The sequence below is a fragment of the Lithobates pipiens genome, unplaced genomic scaffold (genome assembly GCF_037356315.1).
Source record: "Lithobates pipiens isolate NorthernLeopardFrog02 unplaced genomic scaffold, aLitPip1_a1.2 Scaffold_19, whole genome shotgun sequence".
NCBI lineage: Eukaryota > Metazoa > Chordata > Amphibia > Anura > Ranidae > Lithobates > Lithobates pipiens.
In genome coordinates, this window is record NW_027507764.1 from 591,061,474 (window position 1) to 591,073,256 (window position 11,783).

General features: G+C 45.7%; 1 pseudogene; it reads left to right on the forward strand.

Annotated features, from left to right (window-relative positions):
- The first annotated feature begins 1,416 nt into the window (after positions 1–1,416).
- On the forward strand, positions 1,417–1,522 carry LOC143999780 (U2 spliceosomal RNA; annotated as a pseudogene).
- The last annotated feature ends 10,261 nt before the right edge of the window (positions 1,523–11,783 follow it).

Sequence of the window (11,783 nt, forward strand, 5' to 3'; positions counted from 1 at the left end):
TTCAATCAGAGCTCTCTCTATTTGCTCCAATTCATGCTGTTCCCCAGTCACTATCTCAATTTTTCGGACAAGTACATCCAAAATTACCTCCAAAACATTTCTTTTTGCTAGAACTTCCTTTGTTAAAGTTAAATCTTTACTGGCTAATCCAGGCAAATATTGTAAAAAAAATTCCTCAATGCTTTTCATTGCCATTTCCCACTGCACTTCCTGAGCCTTGTAGACATGTTTGCCAACTTCATCAGGGCTGTTATCAGCGTACAGCATGCCGTTATTGACCATAAAATACACAGGTTTTCCATCTTTAGATTTTGCACAGGGAATGTCAGCCTCAGTAATTACTGAGAGAACGCTCGGTTCCTGGAGATCAGAGAAGGTGGTGAAGAAGAGTATATTATCCTTGATGTCTTTCCCAAAAATTGATATAATTTTATCATAGATGTACGCCTTTGTTGGAGTTAACTGAGCCAAAGATGACTGAACCACAAAACAAATCGCATCAATTTCCGTGAATTCGCATTTAGAAAAAAATTCTCGTATCTTCCGCATGTATTGCCCATCATGATGTTTCCCTCTCGTGTCTCCAAACCCCGGAGTGTCAATAATTGTTATGGAGTACGGGATTCGGAAGCCATCTTCATGGTGGATCTGGTACGTAGTGACACTCGATGTTTGGCTGTGGGCTTCACTCTTCTTACTACTCTCTTCAATTATCTGAATCCGTTGATCATCCTTCCACTCCACACCAAAGATGTAGTTGATCATAGCATTAATCAGGGTTGTTTTACCAGATCCGGTTTCACCAACCATCATGATCACTTTGTTTTTCTTATTGAGCTCCACTGTTTTAAATTCCCCTTTACTCTGCTGCTTTACATCCTCCATTTTCCTCTTGTAAATGGTCAGAGATCCAACCTTCTCTGTTCTGCTCATGTATTTTTTCAGTTTCTCCAGTAGAGACCTTTTACAATCTTCTACCGTAGAAAGGCCGGGTTCAGTACCTACAAAATCCACATACACACAGTTATTAATATCTTTATATGATCACTACAACAAGTCACCAAACACTGAATATCATACAAGGGCACAAGCAGACAAGTTATGGTGAGGTGGGCAAAGCCCTATCACGGTCTATGCACTGTTTTACCGAATAAGCAAAAAACAGCTCCTGTCACAAATATCTATAGGTCAACGGGACAGCAGAAGCAACAAAGTTGCAACATGGTATTTTTTAATGTTCTTTAAAAAAAACAATGAATACATTACTGTATCCCCACTCCGGGCTGCTGTTAAATGTATCGTTGCAATGGGGGTACCCAGGGAACTCTATGAATTAAAGAGGAGCTTTAATTAAAGGTCAGCAGCTACAAAAACTGTAGCTGCTGACTTTTAATATTAGGGCACTTACATTTCCAAGCTACTTCTCTGCCTTTTGGCTAAGATCAAGTGTAGTATCTGTTCTTCAATACAACAAATGGCCACTGCCCTCACCTAAAACTGGCTTTTGCAGCAAGTAGCACATGGAAGGTCAACACATGCAAAACAAAACCAAAGAAATCCCAGCTCAACTTACCGACCAGCCTGCTAACCAACCAAATTATCCTGTCTAAATACAGCATAGTTGCCAACATTCTCAAAAAATTTATGAGGACACTTTTTTGTCTGTAGGCAGAGTCTTATTATAATTAGGAGGACGGAAACGCAGAGTGTGAAAAATGGGCATGGTTTAAAGGAACATGGGTGTGGTTTGAATGGGGCGTGGCTCAAAGGGGTATGGTTTGAGTCTGAGATAAACAAGGGAGAAAGAAAGGAATAGGGAGGGAAGGAGAGAAGAGGAAGGAAAGAACGGTGGGTGGAGGGACAGCAGGCCCAGATCCTACAACACAATAGAAAATTTCAGAAAGTTTAACAATCAGCAGATAAAGATACTCCAAACACCTGGTGTTGGCGCTTCTATCATCCCGGGACCATGGTTGTTATGGTGTCAGGATGATGGAAGCACATTATTTCTATTATTACATTGTAATATAAAATTAAGTCATTCAACTCACCATAATGCGGAATCAATGGGAGCCCTGAGCGTGTCACTTGCCACCATCGCCTGCCACCAGATGTCATCAGGTGTCCCCAGCAGAGCCCCTCCTTACATCTGGTGTCCCCAGTGGAGCCCACCTTTACATCAGTGCCCCCCTCTCGTCGGACACACGGGGTGGAGGGTTGGTGGCAGCTCCATTTCCCGTCTTTCCCCGTTTGTTCAGTGGAGAGGGGAGGGGCCTCCGATCCGTGCAGTCAATCGACTTCAGTGTACAAGAGAATTGTCTACATGTACACTGATGCGAGAAGCTGATTGGCAGCATGGATCGGAGTCCCCTCCCCTCTCCATTGTATACACAGAGAAAGCCAGAAAGAGATCTCGTGGCGGTGGCAGCTCGCTGCGGTCTTTGCCAAAAACAGTCTTAATTCCCAGGACTAAAGGAAAATCCCGGGATTTTCATCGGGATGGACTCTGATCGGGAAGAGGGTCCAAAAATCGGGGTTGTCCTGGGAAAATTGGCACTGTTGGCAAGTATGATACAGGGGTTTAGTTTGCACACATTTGCAAATACATGCGTAAGCTACAAAGCCCCGTCAAGGCACCCCAAAATTTTCTGTAGTTCTTTGGTTTTGTCTTGCATGCCTTGCCCTTGCTGTGATGGCCAATTATAGGTGGGAGAACTGGCGAATTGTGTGTACTGTTGAAGTACTGGACACCTTTGCTGCCATGGTGCTATGTGTTGGGTGTCCAGTGCACCCCTATACCTTTTAAGGGGGGGTGGTCTGCATCCAGGTTTACCTGCCCCCTGCCTATCCATTATGTGCGTCTACTATGGAGGCTCTCAAAATTTAGTTAGGACTACAGAAAATACCGCAGTACCTTGACGAGGCTCTGTAACTAACGCATGTATTTGTAAATGTGTGCAAACTAACTCCCTATTTTTAACTCATACTGTTAGATGGGATGATTTGGTAGGTTGCAGGCTGGTTGGTCATTTGAGCTGGGGATTTCTTTGGTTTTGCTTAGTATCTGTTCTTTTCCGTTTCCAGTAAGGGTGCTATGCCGTCATTCCTGAGGGGCTGGGATCACTGGAAATATAGTATCCCTGCTTCTATGATGGGGGCTCTGAAGGCTAGTACCGACTGGAACATAAACTGGGGTGCCAACTGGCAGTTGGGGCACGGTAGTAATTCAAGACTTGAGAGGCTCAGTTCCTTCTGGTTTGAGTGGCTCTACCTTGTCTAGCCATGGGCTGGGAAGGAAGAGAGTCTGCCATGTCTGTGCCTCTTGAGGAGTGGTCACCCTAGGGGTGCTCTTAGTAACATTTTGGTGTGGGACCCCACAGTGTGAAAAGGCCCATGGTCACACCACAGCACTAAAAACTTTTTCTGCACTGTGCCTTATAGAGATAGGCCTTCTGACTAAGTCTGGGGCAATTTTTGTTATCAGGCCTCAGGACCTAACCGGTGCACTTTGTATTTATTTATTTTATTTATCCTTCTGTATGTGTGTTTTTTTTTTTTCTCACTGGATGGAGGGACGGTGTGAGTCCATGGTCTTGCTCTGAAGTCTACAGGGAGGATGTGTGGCCCTTAGGTTACTTCTTCCCCTGAACCTGGGGGGGGTCTCTCTTTGGGCTGGCCATGAGGAGAGGGGTCCGCCAGGCCTTCTAGCTAGGTGGACCAAGTCGTACCCTTTGTCCCTGTGACAAATCCCTGTCCTCAACAGGTCTATGTCTGCCGTAAATGCTTCCTCTGTCCAGAACCAGCACTATCCAAGACCCCTTAGCTCACCCAGTCACCAGCCATAACTCACTGTAGGGTGAACAACAACATCAAACTCCTTTATTCAAGCACATGTTACAACAGATATATAACTCAGAGACACCCCCCCCCCCCCCCTTGGATTCGGGGTGGGGTAAACTGTCCAATCACAATAGGCACACAGGTCAGGTGTATTCAAATTTATCATCAATAAACAGTCTTATCAGCAGTGAGAGCTGTTGGAGGAATTGACCCCACCAATCTCACAGCTAATCTACATACACATCCCATAATATCCAAGGCAGATAGATACAATAGAACTTTGGAATACAATCCCACCCCAAACAATCACAGCAAAGAGTCCACAACAGCACGAGAAAACACACAATATATACATATATACAACATTCCAGTGTGGCTGTGCAGTGTGTCTAAATAGCACAGATCATAGTGAGGTTCTCAGTCACCCTGTGCCCCTAATGGACGCAGGGTGATTTACACATATGAGGGGCACTGTTTGCCCTGTGCTATGCCCTACTGTGTTCCCTGCGGTGTGCCCTATGATGTGTCCTACTGTGTGCCCCATACCCTACTATGTGCCCCACTGTGCGCCAAGTTCCATCCTGTGTGCCCTGTGATGTGCCCTGAGTCCTACTGTATGCCCCATGATGGGCCCTGTGTGAATGATACATCATTCTGTGCCCCATAATGTACCCTGCTGTGAGCACCAAACTGTGCCCTAAAATGTGCCCTCTTGCACCATGCAATATCCCCTGCTGTGACCCATAATCTGCCCTCTCATCCCCATGTAATTTGTCCTGCTGTGTCCCATTATGTGTCCTCTTGCCCCCATGTAAAATTCCCCATAATATGCTCTGCTGTACACCATAATGTGCCCTCCTGCCCCATATAATGTTCTCTGCTGTGCCTCATAATGTGCCCTGATAGCCCCCATAATGTGCCCTGCTGTGCCCCATAATGTGCCCCTCTGCCACCCCCATGTAATGTACTCTATAATGTTCCCTGCTCCACCCCATGTAATGTGTCCTACTGTGCCCCCCCCCAGCCTGTAATGTGCCCTGTGTGCCCCATAATGTGCCCTGCTTCTCCCTGTGTAATGTGTCCTCCTGCCCCCCCCCACACACACACATATCGTGCCCTCCTGACCCCATGTGCTCCGACCTGCTGACTCCTATACTCTACCATGCCCCCCCCCCCCCACACACACCCACTGACCTACTGCCCCCTGTGCACTGCTTATCTCAGGTTCGAATAGAAAATATGGAGTCAGTCAGCGCAAAATAATAATAACTTTAAAAATGTAACACAGCAGCTGATCACTAAAGGTAAATATAACAAAAAACCTCAAACAGACATTAAATACATAGTAGTGCAGCACTGAAAAAAAACCCACGGACACTTAAAAGTCTCTCAGAAGGTAAAACTGCAAATGACATCAGTGATAGTTGATAGTCAGTGGCGGCTGGTGAAATTTTAGGATGGGGGGGCGCAAGACCCCACCCCTTCAGATTTGGCCCCTCCCACTTCTCACAACCGGGCTCTGCACATCATATACCAGGCTGCACATTATACACCGGGCTCTGCACATCATATACCAGGCTGCACATTATACGCTGGGCTCTGCACATCATATACCAGGCTGCACATTATACACCAGGCTCTGCACATCATATACCAGGCTGCACATTATACACCGGGCTCTGCACATCATATACCAGGCTGCATATTATGCACAGGGCTGTGCACATCATATACTAGGCTGCACATTATACACCGGGCTGTGCACATCATATACCAGGTTGCACATTATACACCGGGCTCTACACATCATATACCAGGCTGCACATTATACACCGGGCTCTGCACATCATATACCAGGCTGCACATTATACACCGGGCTCTGCACATCATATACCAGGCTGCACATTATACACCGGGCTCTGCACATCATATACCAGGCTGCACATTATACACCGGGCTCTGCACATCATATACCAGGCTGCACATTATACACCGGGCTCTACACATCATATACCAGGCTGCACATTATACACCGGGCTCTGCACATCATATACCAGGCTGCACATTATACACAGGGCTCTGCACATCATATACCAGGCTGTACATTATACACGGGCTCTACACATCATATACCAGGCTGCACATTATACACTGGGCTCGACACATCATATACCAGGCTGCACATTATACACTGGGCTCTACACATCATATACCAGGCTGCACATTATACACAGGGCTCTACACATCATATACCAGGCTGCACATTAAACACTGGGCTCTACACATCATTTACCAGGCTGCGCATTATACACCGGGCTCTGCACATCATATACCAGGCTGCACATTATACACCGAGCTCTGCACATCATATACCAGGCTGTATATTATACACAGGGCTCTGCACATCATATACCAGGCTGCACATTATACACTGGGCTCTGCACATCATATACCACGCTGCACATTATACACCAGGCTCTACACATCATATACCAGGCTGCGCATTATACACTGGGCTCTACACATCATATACCAGGCTGCACAATATACACCGGGCTCTGCACATCATATACCAGGCTGTATATTATACACCGGGCTCTGCACATCATATAACAGGCTGCACATTATACACAGGGCTCTGCACATCATATACCAGGCTGCACATTATGCACCGGGCTCTGCACAGCATATACCAGGCTGCACATTATACACCGGGCTCTGCACATCATATACCAGGCTGCACATTACACACCGGGCTCTACACATCATATACCAGGCTGCACATTATACACTGGGCTCTACACATCATATACCAGGCTGCACATTATACACAGGGCTCTGCACATCGTATACCAGGCTGTACATTATACACGGGCTCTACACATCGTATACCAGGCTGCACATTATACACTGGGCTCGACACATCATATACCAGGCTGCACATTATACACTGGGCTCTACACATCATATACCAGGCTGTACATTATACACGGGCTCTACACATCATATACCAGGCTGTACATTATACACGGGCTCTACATATCGTATACCAGGCTGCACATTATACACGGGCTCTACACATCATATACCAGGCTGCACATTATACACTGGGCTCTACACATCATATACCAGGCTGCACATTATACACTGGGCTCTATACATCATATACCAGGCTGCACATAATACACAGGGCTCTACACATCATATACCAGGCTGCACATTATACACAGGGCTCTACACATCATATACAAGGCTACACATTATACACAGGGCTCTGCACATCATATACCAGGCTGCACATTAAACACTGGGCTCTACACATCATATACCAGGCTGTGCATTATACACCGGGCTCTGCACATCATATACCAGGCTGCACATTATACACCGGGCTCTGCACATCATATACCAGGCTATATAATATACACAGGGCTCTGCACATCATATACCAGGCTGCACATTATACACTGGGCTCTGCACATCATATACCAGGCTGCAAATTATACACCAGGCTCTGCACATCATATACCAGGCTGCACATTATGCACCGGGCTCTGCACATCATATACCAGGCTGCACATTATGCACCGGGCTCTGCACATCATATACCAGGCTGCACATTATACACCGGGCTCTGCACATCATATACCAGGCTGTACATTATACACCGGGCTCTACACATCATATACCAGGCTGCACATTATACACTGGGCTCTACACATCATATACCAGGCTGCACATTATACACTGGGCTCTACACATCATATACCAGGCTGCACATAATACACAGGGCTCTACACATCATATACCAGGCTGCACATTATACACGGGGCTCTGCACATCATATACCAGGCTGCACATTATACACGGGCTCTACACATCATATACCAGGATGCACATTATACACGGGGCTCTGCACATCATATACCAGGCTGCACATTATACACAGGGCTTTTACTAAAGCAGATGAATCATGGCTATCTTGTGTATAACCACATCAGGCACCTTTTCTGCAACCTTTAAATCACACATATCTGCATTCTGCAACCTGTAAATCACACATATCTGCATTCTGCAACCTGTAAATTGCACATATCTGCATTCTGTAAATCGCACATAACTGCATTCTGCAAACTGTAAATTGCACATAACTGCATACAGCAGCCTGTAAATCGCACATATCTGCATTCTGTAAATCGCATTCTGTAAATTGCACATATCTGCATTCTGTAAATCGCACATATCTGCATTCTGTAAATAGCACATCTACAACCTGTAAATCGCACATATCTACAACCTGTAACTCGCATTCTGTAAATCGCAGATATCTGCATTCTGCAAACTGTAAATTAAACATAACTGCATACAGAAGCCTGTAAATTGCACATATCTGCATTCTGAAAATCGCACACATCTGCATTCTGCAAACTGTAAATTAAACATAACTGCATACAGAAGCCTGTAAATTGCACATATCTGCATTCTGTAAATTGCACATATCTGCATTCTGAAAATCGCACATATCTGCATTCTGCAACCTGTAAATTGCACATATCTGCATTCTGTAAATCGCACATAACTGCATTCTGCAAACTGTAAATTGCACATAACTGCATACAGCAGCCTGTAAATCCCACATATCTGCATTCTGTAAATCGCATTCTGTAAATCGCACATATCTGAATTCTGTAAATCGCATTCTGTAAATAGCACATATCTACAACCCTTAAATCACACATATCTACAACCTTCAAATCGCATTCTGGAAACTGTAAATTTCACATAACTGCATACAGCAGCCTTTAAATTGCACATAACTGCATTCTGTAAATCGCACATATCTGCATTCTGAAAATCGCACATATCTGCATTCTGCAACCTGTAAATTGCACATATCTGCATTCTGTAAATTGCATTCTCTGAATCGCACATATCTGTATTCTGTAATTAGCACATGTCTGCATTCTGTAAATCGCATTCTGTAAATTGCACATATCTGCATTCTGTAAATCACACATATCTGCAACCTGTAAATCGCACATATCTATAACCTGTAAATCGCACATATCTGCATTCTGCAACCTGTAAATTGCACATATTTGCATTCTGCATATCGCACATAACTGCATTCTGTAAATCGCACATATCTGCAACATGTAAATCGCACATATCTGCATTTTGTAAATCGCACATATCTGCATTCTGTAAATCGCACATATCTGCATTCTGTAAATCGCACATATCTGCATTCTGCCACATGTAAATCGCACATATCTGCATTCTGTAAATCGCACATATCTGCATTCTGCAAACCGCATGTATCTCCAACCCACATATCTACAACCTGTAAATTCCACTAAAAAAAGTGTTATCATCGGTGGTGGGCAGCATACCCCAACAATCAGTGGTCGGTATGCTGCCGACCACCGATAATAACACTTTTTTTTTAAATCTTGATTAGCAGGGGGGTGGTGGGGGGGTTGGGGTATGCTGTGAGTGCCGACCACCAATAGTAACCCTGTGGATGTGGAGGGGGTACCGGCGGCGGCGCTGAATAAATAATGAAGAAGTGGTAAGTAGCCATGCGGCAGCCCCTTACCTGATCCTCTCACAGAGAACAGAGCAGTGCCGTGCCAACGTCACTTCCTTGAGTGACGTCGGAAGCACCGCCCACAACTTTCCACCACTTTTAGATTGTGCCACCATTTTGGACCGTCATCATACAGTATCTCACAAAAAACACAAGAGTGACTATTGATGGCAGCGTCAAATAATAAGAAGTCGTAGTTCTTCCATCTGGTTTACCGAGACCCCAGTGTATGACCACTGTCAGTGGTGAAATACGCATTTGACCTATGTGTTAATTCAGGGGTCTATATTTTGAGGTGAGCGGTTTGGTTGGCTGGTGGTGGGATCACTGATGTCGTTTGCAGTTTTACCTTCTGAGAGACTTTTAAGTGTCAGTGGGTTTTTTTTTTTCAGCGCTGCACTACTATGTATTTAATTATCTCAGGTTGGTCCCAGGGTTGAGCATCTGCACAGAATGATGCAAGCACAAGTTTCACATTAAATCGGAACGTTTTAATATTTATTCAATTTTTTTATCCAATTTCTAAAAACAATTGTTATATCAGCAGCTCGCTGATCATACCAGTGTTTGGTGAGCTACAGAACTGAACATTATTTCAGGGGTTCCCTGAGATATCAAACTTTTTGCCAAGAATTCCTTGATAAGAAAGGTTGATAACTCCTGTTTTATTAGTTTTCCAGCTTTAAGTGTCCCCTTCTTTAGACACTCGGTCTCCTCAGCCCTGTCCCACCCTCTTGTTCACCCTAACACATAGGATGCATTAAGGTGAAAAAAAAACCCACATATGTCTACAACCCCTTTAAGCTGAAGAATCCAGCTGTCTCTAGTACCTTCCCGCATACCTAGGGTTGCCACCCCTCCAGGATTCACCCGGACAGTCTGGGTTTTGAATCGTGTGTCCGGGTTTCAGACCATCTGAAACCCGGACACGATATTCAGAATGGACTGTGGCTCCCCAAGTAACCAAGTACCAGAACCGCAGAGTGCATAGGTGTGCACATGGGCCCCACCCCCATACACAGACAGGAGAGGAGAGAGGGCTTAATCTCCTCCTCCTCCTCCCACCCCTATCCCTCTGTCTGCCCACACTTCAATCCCTGGCATTCTGTTCCTTTAGGAAAGGGATGTTTGCGCTGGAAGTTTGAAGCTCTGCAACTGGCAGATACATCGTGGATAAAAGGTGTCGATGCCTAAGCCTCCATCCTTGGATGAGTGAGCTCACCATCCAAAGTCTGTGTCTGAAGTCCTCCCTCTCTCTCTCTCTCTCCTGCCTCCAAGCGAGTGAGTACACTAAGGTAAAGGGGACTCAGATGTAAGGGGGGGTTTTGGTGAGCAGAAACCCCTTTACATCAGAGTTCCCATTTATACCAGAGACCACAGCGTTCCCCACTAGCAAAAAATATTTCGCTGTGTGCGGCTAAAGTGCCCAGGATTGACTTGAAGAAAAGGTGGCAACCCTACGCATACCGTAGATTGCTCCATCTTGCAGGGAGATCATCCGGGGGGCATCTCCCTTTTCCCCACCCAGCACTCAGTGGGAGCAGCTCAGGAGATCAGATCTGTGAGAGCCAATGGGAGACAAGCTGTCACACAGAAGCCGTATGTCTGATGTCTGTGTGTACAACTGATGGTGGTGAGCAGAGCGCCTGAGCCAGAGGCGGTGGAAATAAGTTTCACCAACTGCCAGCTGAAAAATGCCCTGCTAACATATATATATATATATATATACAGTGCAACCAGAAAATATTCACAGCACTTCACTTTTTCCACATTTTATGTTACAGCTGTAGCGCCGGCTCCTGAAGAGCACGCGCTATATGTTTTTTTTTTCAATTTAATTTCACCACAGTTTGGTTTGGGTTTAATTGTTCTCAATTTTGACCTCAGCACCAGTCTGACTGGACTGCAGGATGTTCTGCCTGGCCATAGGGGGCGCTGTCACTTTTGGCAGGCATTGAAACACAGCATAGTTGGGTGCATTAATGTTACACTCTCTCAGAACCAGCCCAGTGGGAGTGTCGCTCTTGCTGTGCTTTCTGGGAGAGGGTACTTAAGGTGCGGAGGTCACGTGTTTCAAGGTTCCGGTCCAGAAGCATGTTCTGACTGCATGGTCCTGGTGCTCCTGACCAGCCCCCAGGACTTCCATGGCCTGGGGTGCGGAATCCACCCGACTTTACGTCTCGGGGCTGACTAGCCCGAGGCGAGGAAACTGAAAGGGAGGATTCGGAGGTGGTCCGGTGCCATCTCGGTTAGTGGAGAGGCCCAGCAACTGTGAAGGTATCCAGGGGAGGACTCTTCGGGAGAAGGCCACGCAAAGGTTGACTTCTCAACAAGAGCCTGGACAAGTTGAAGG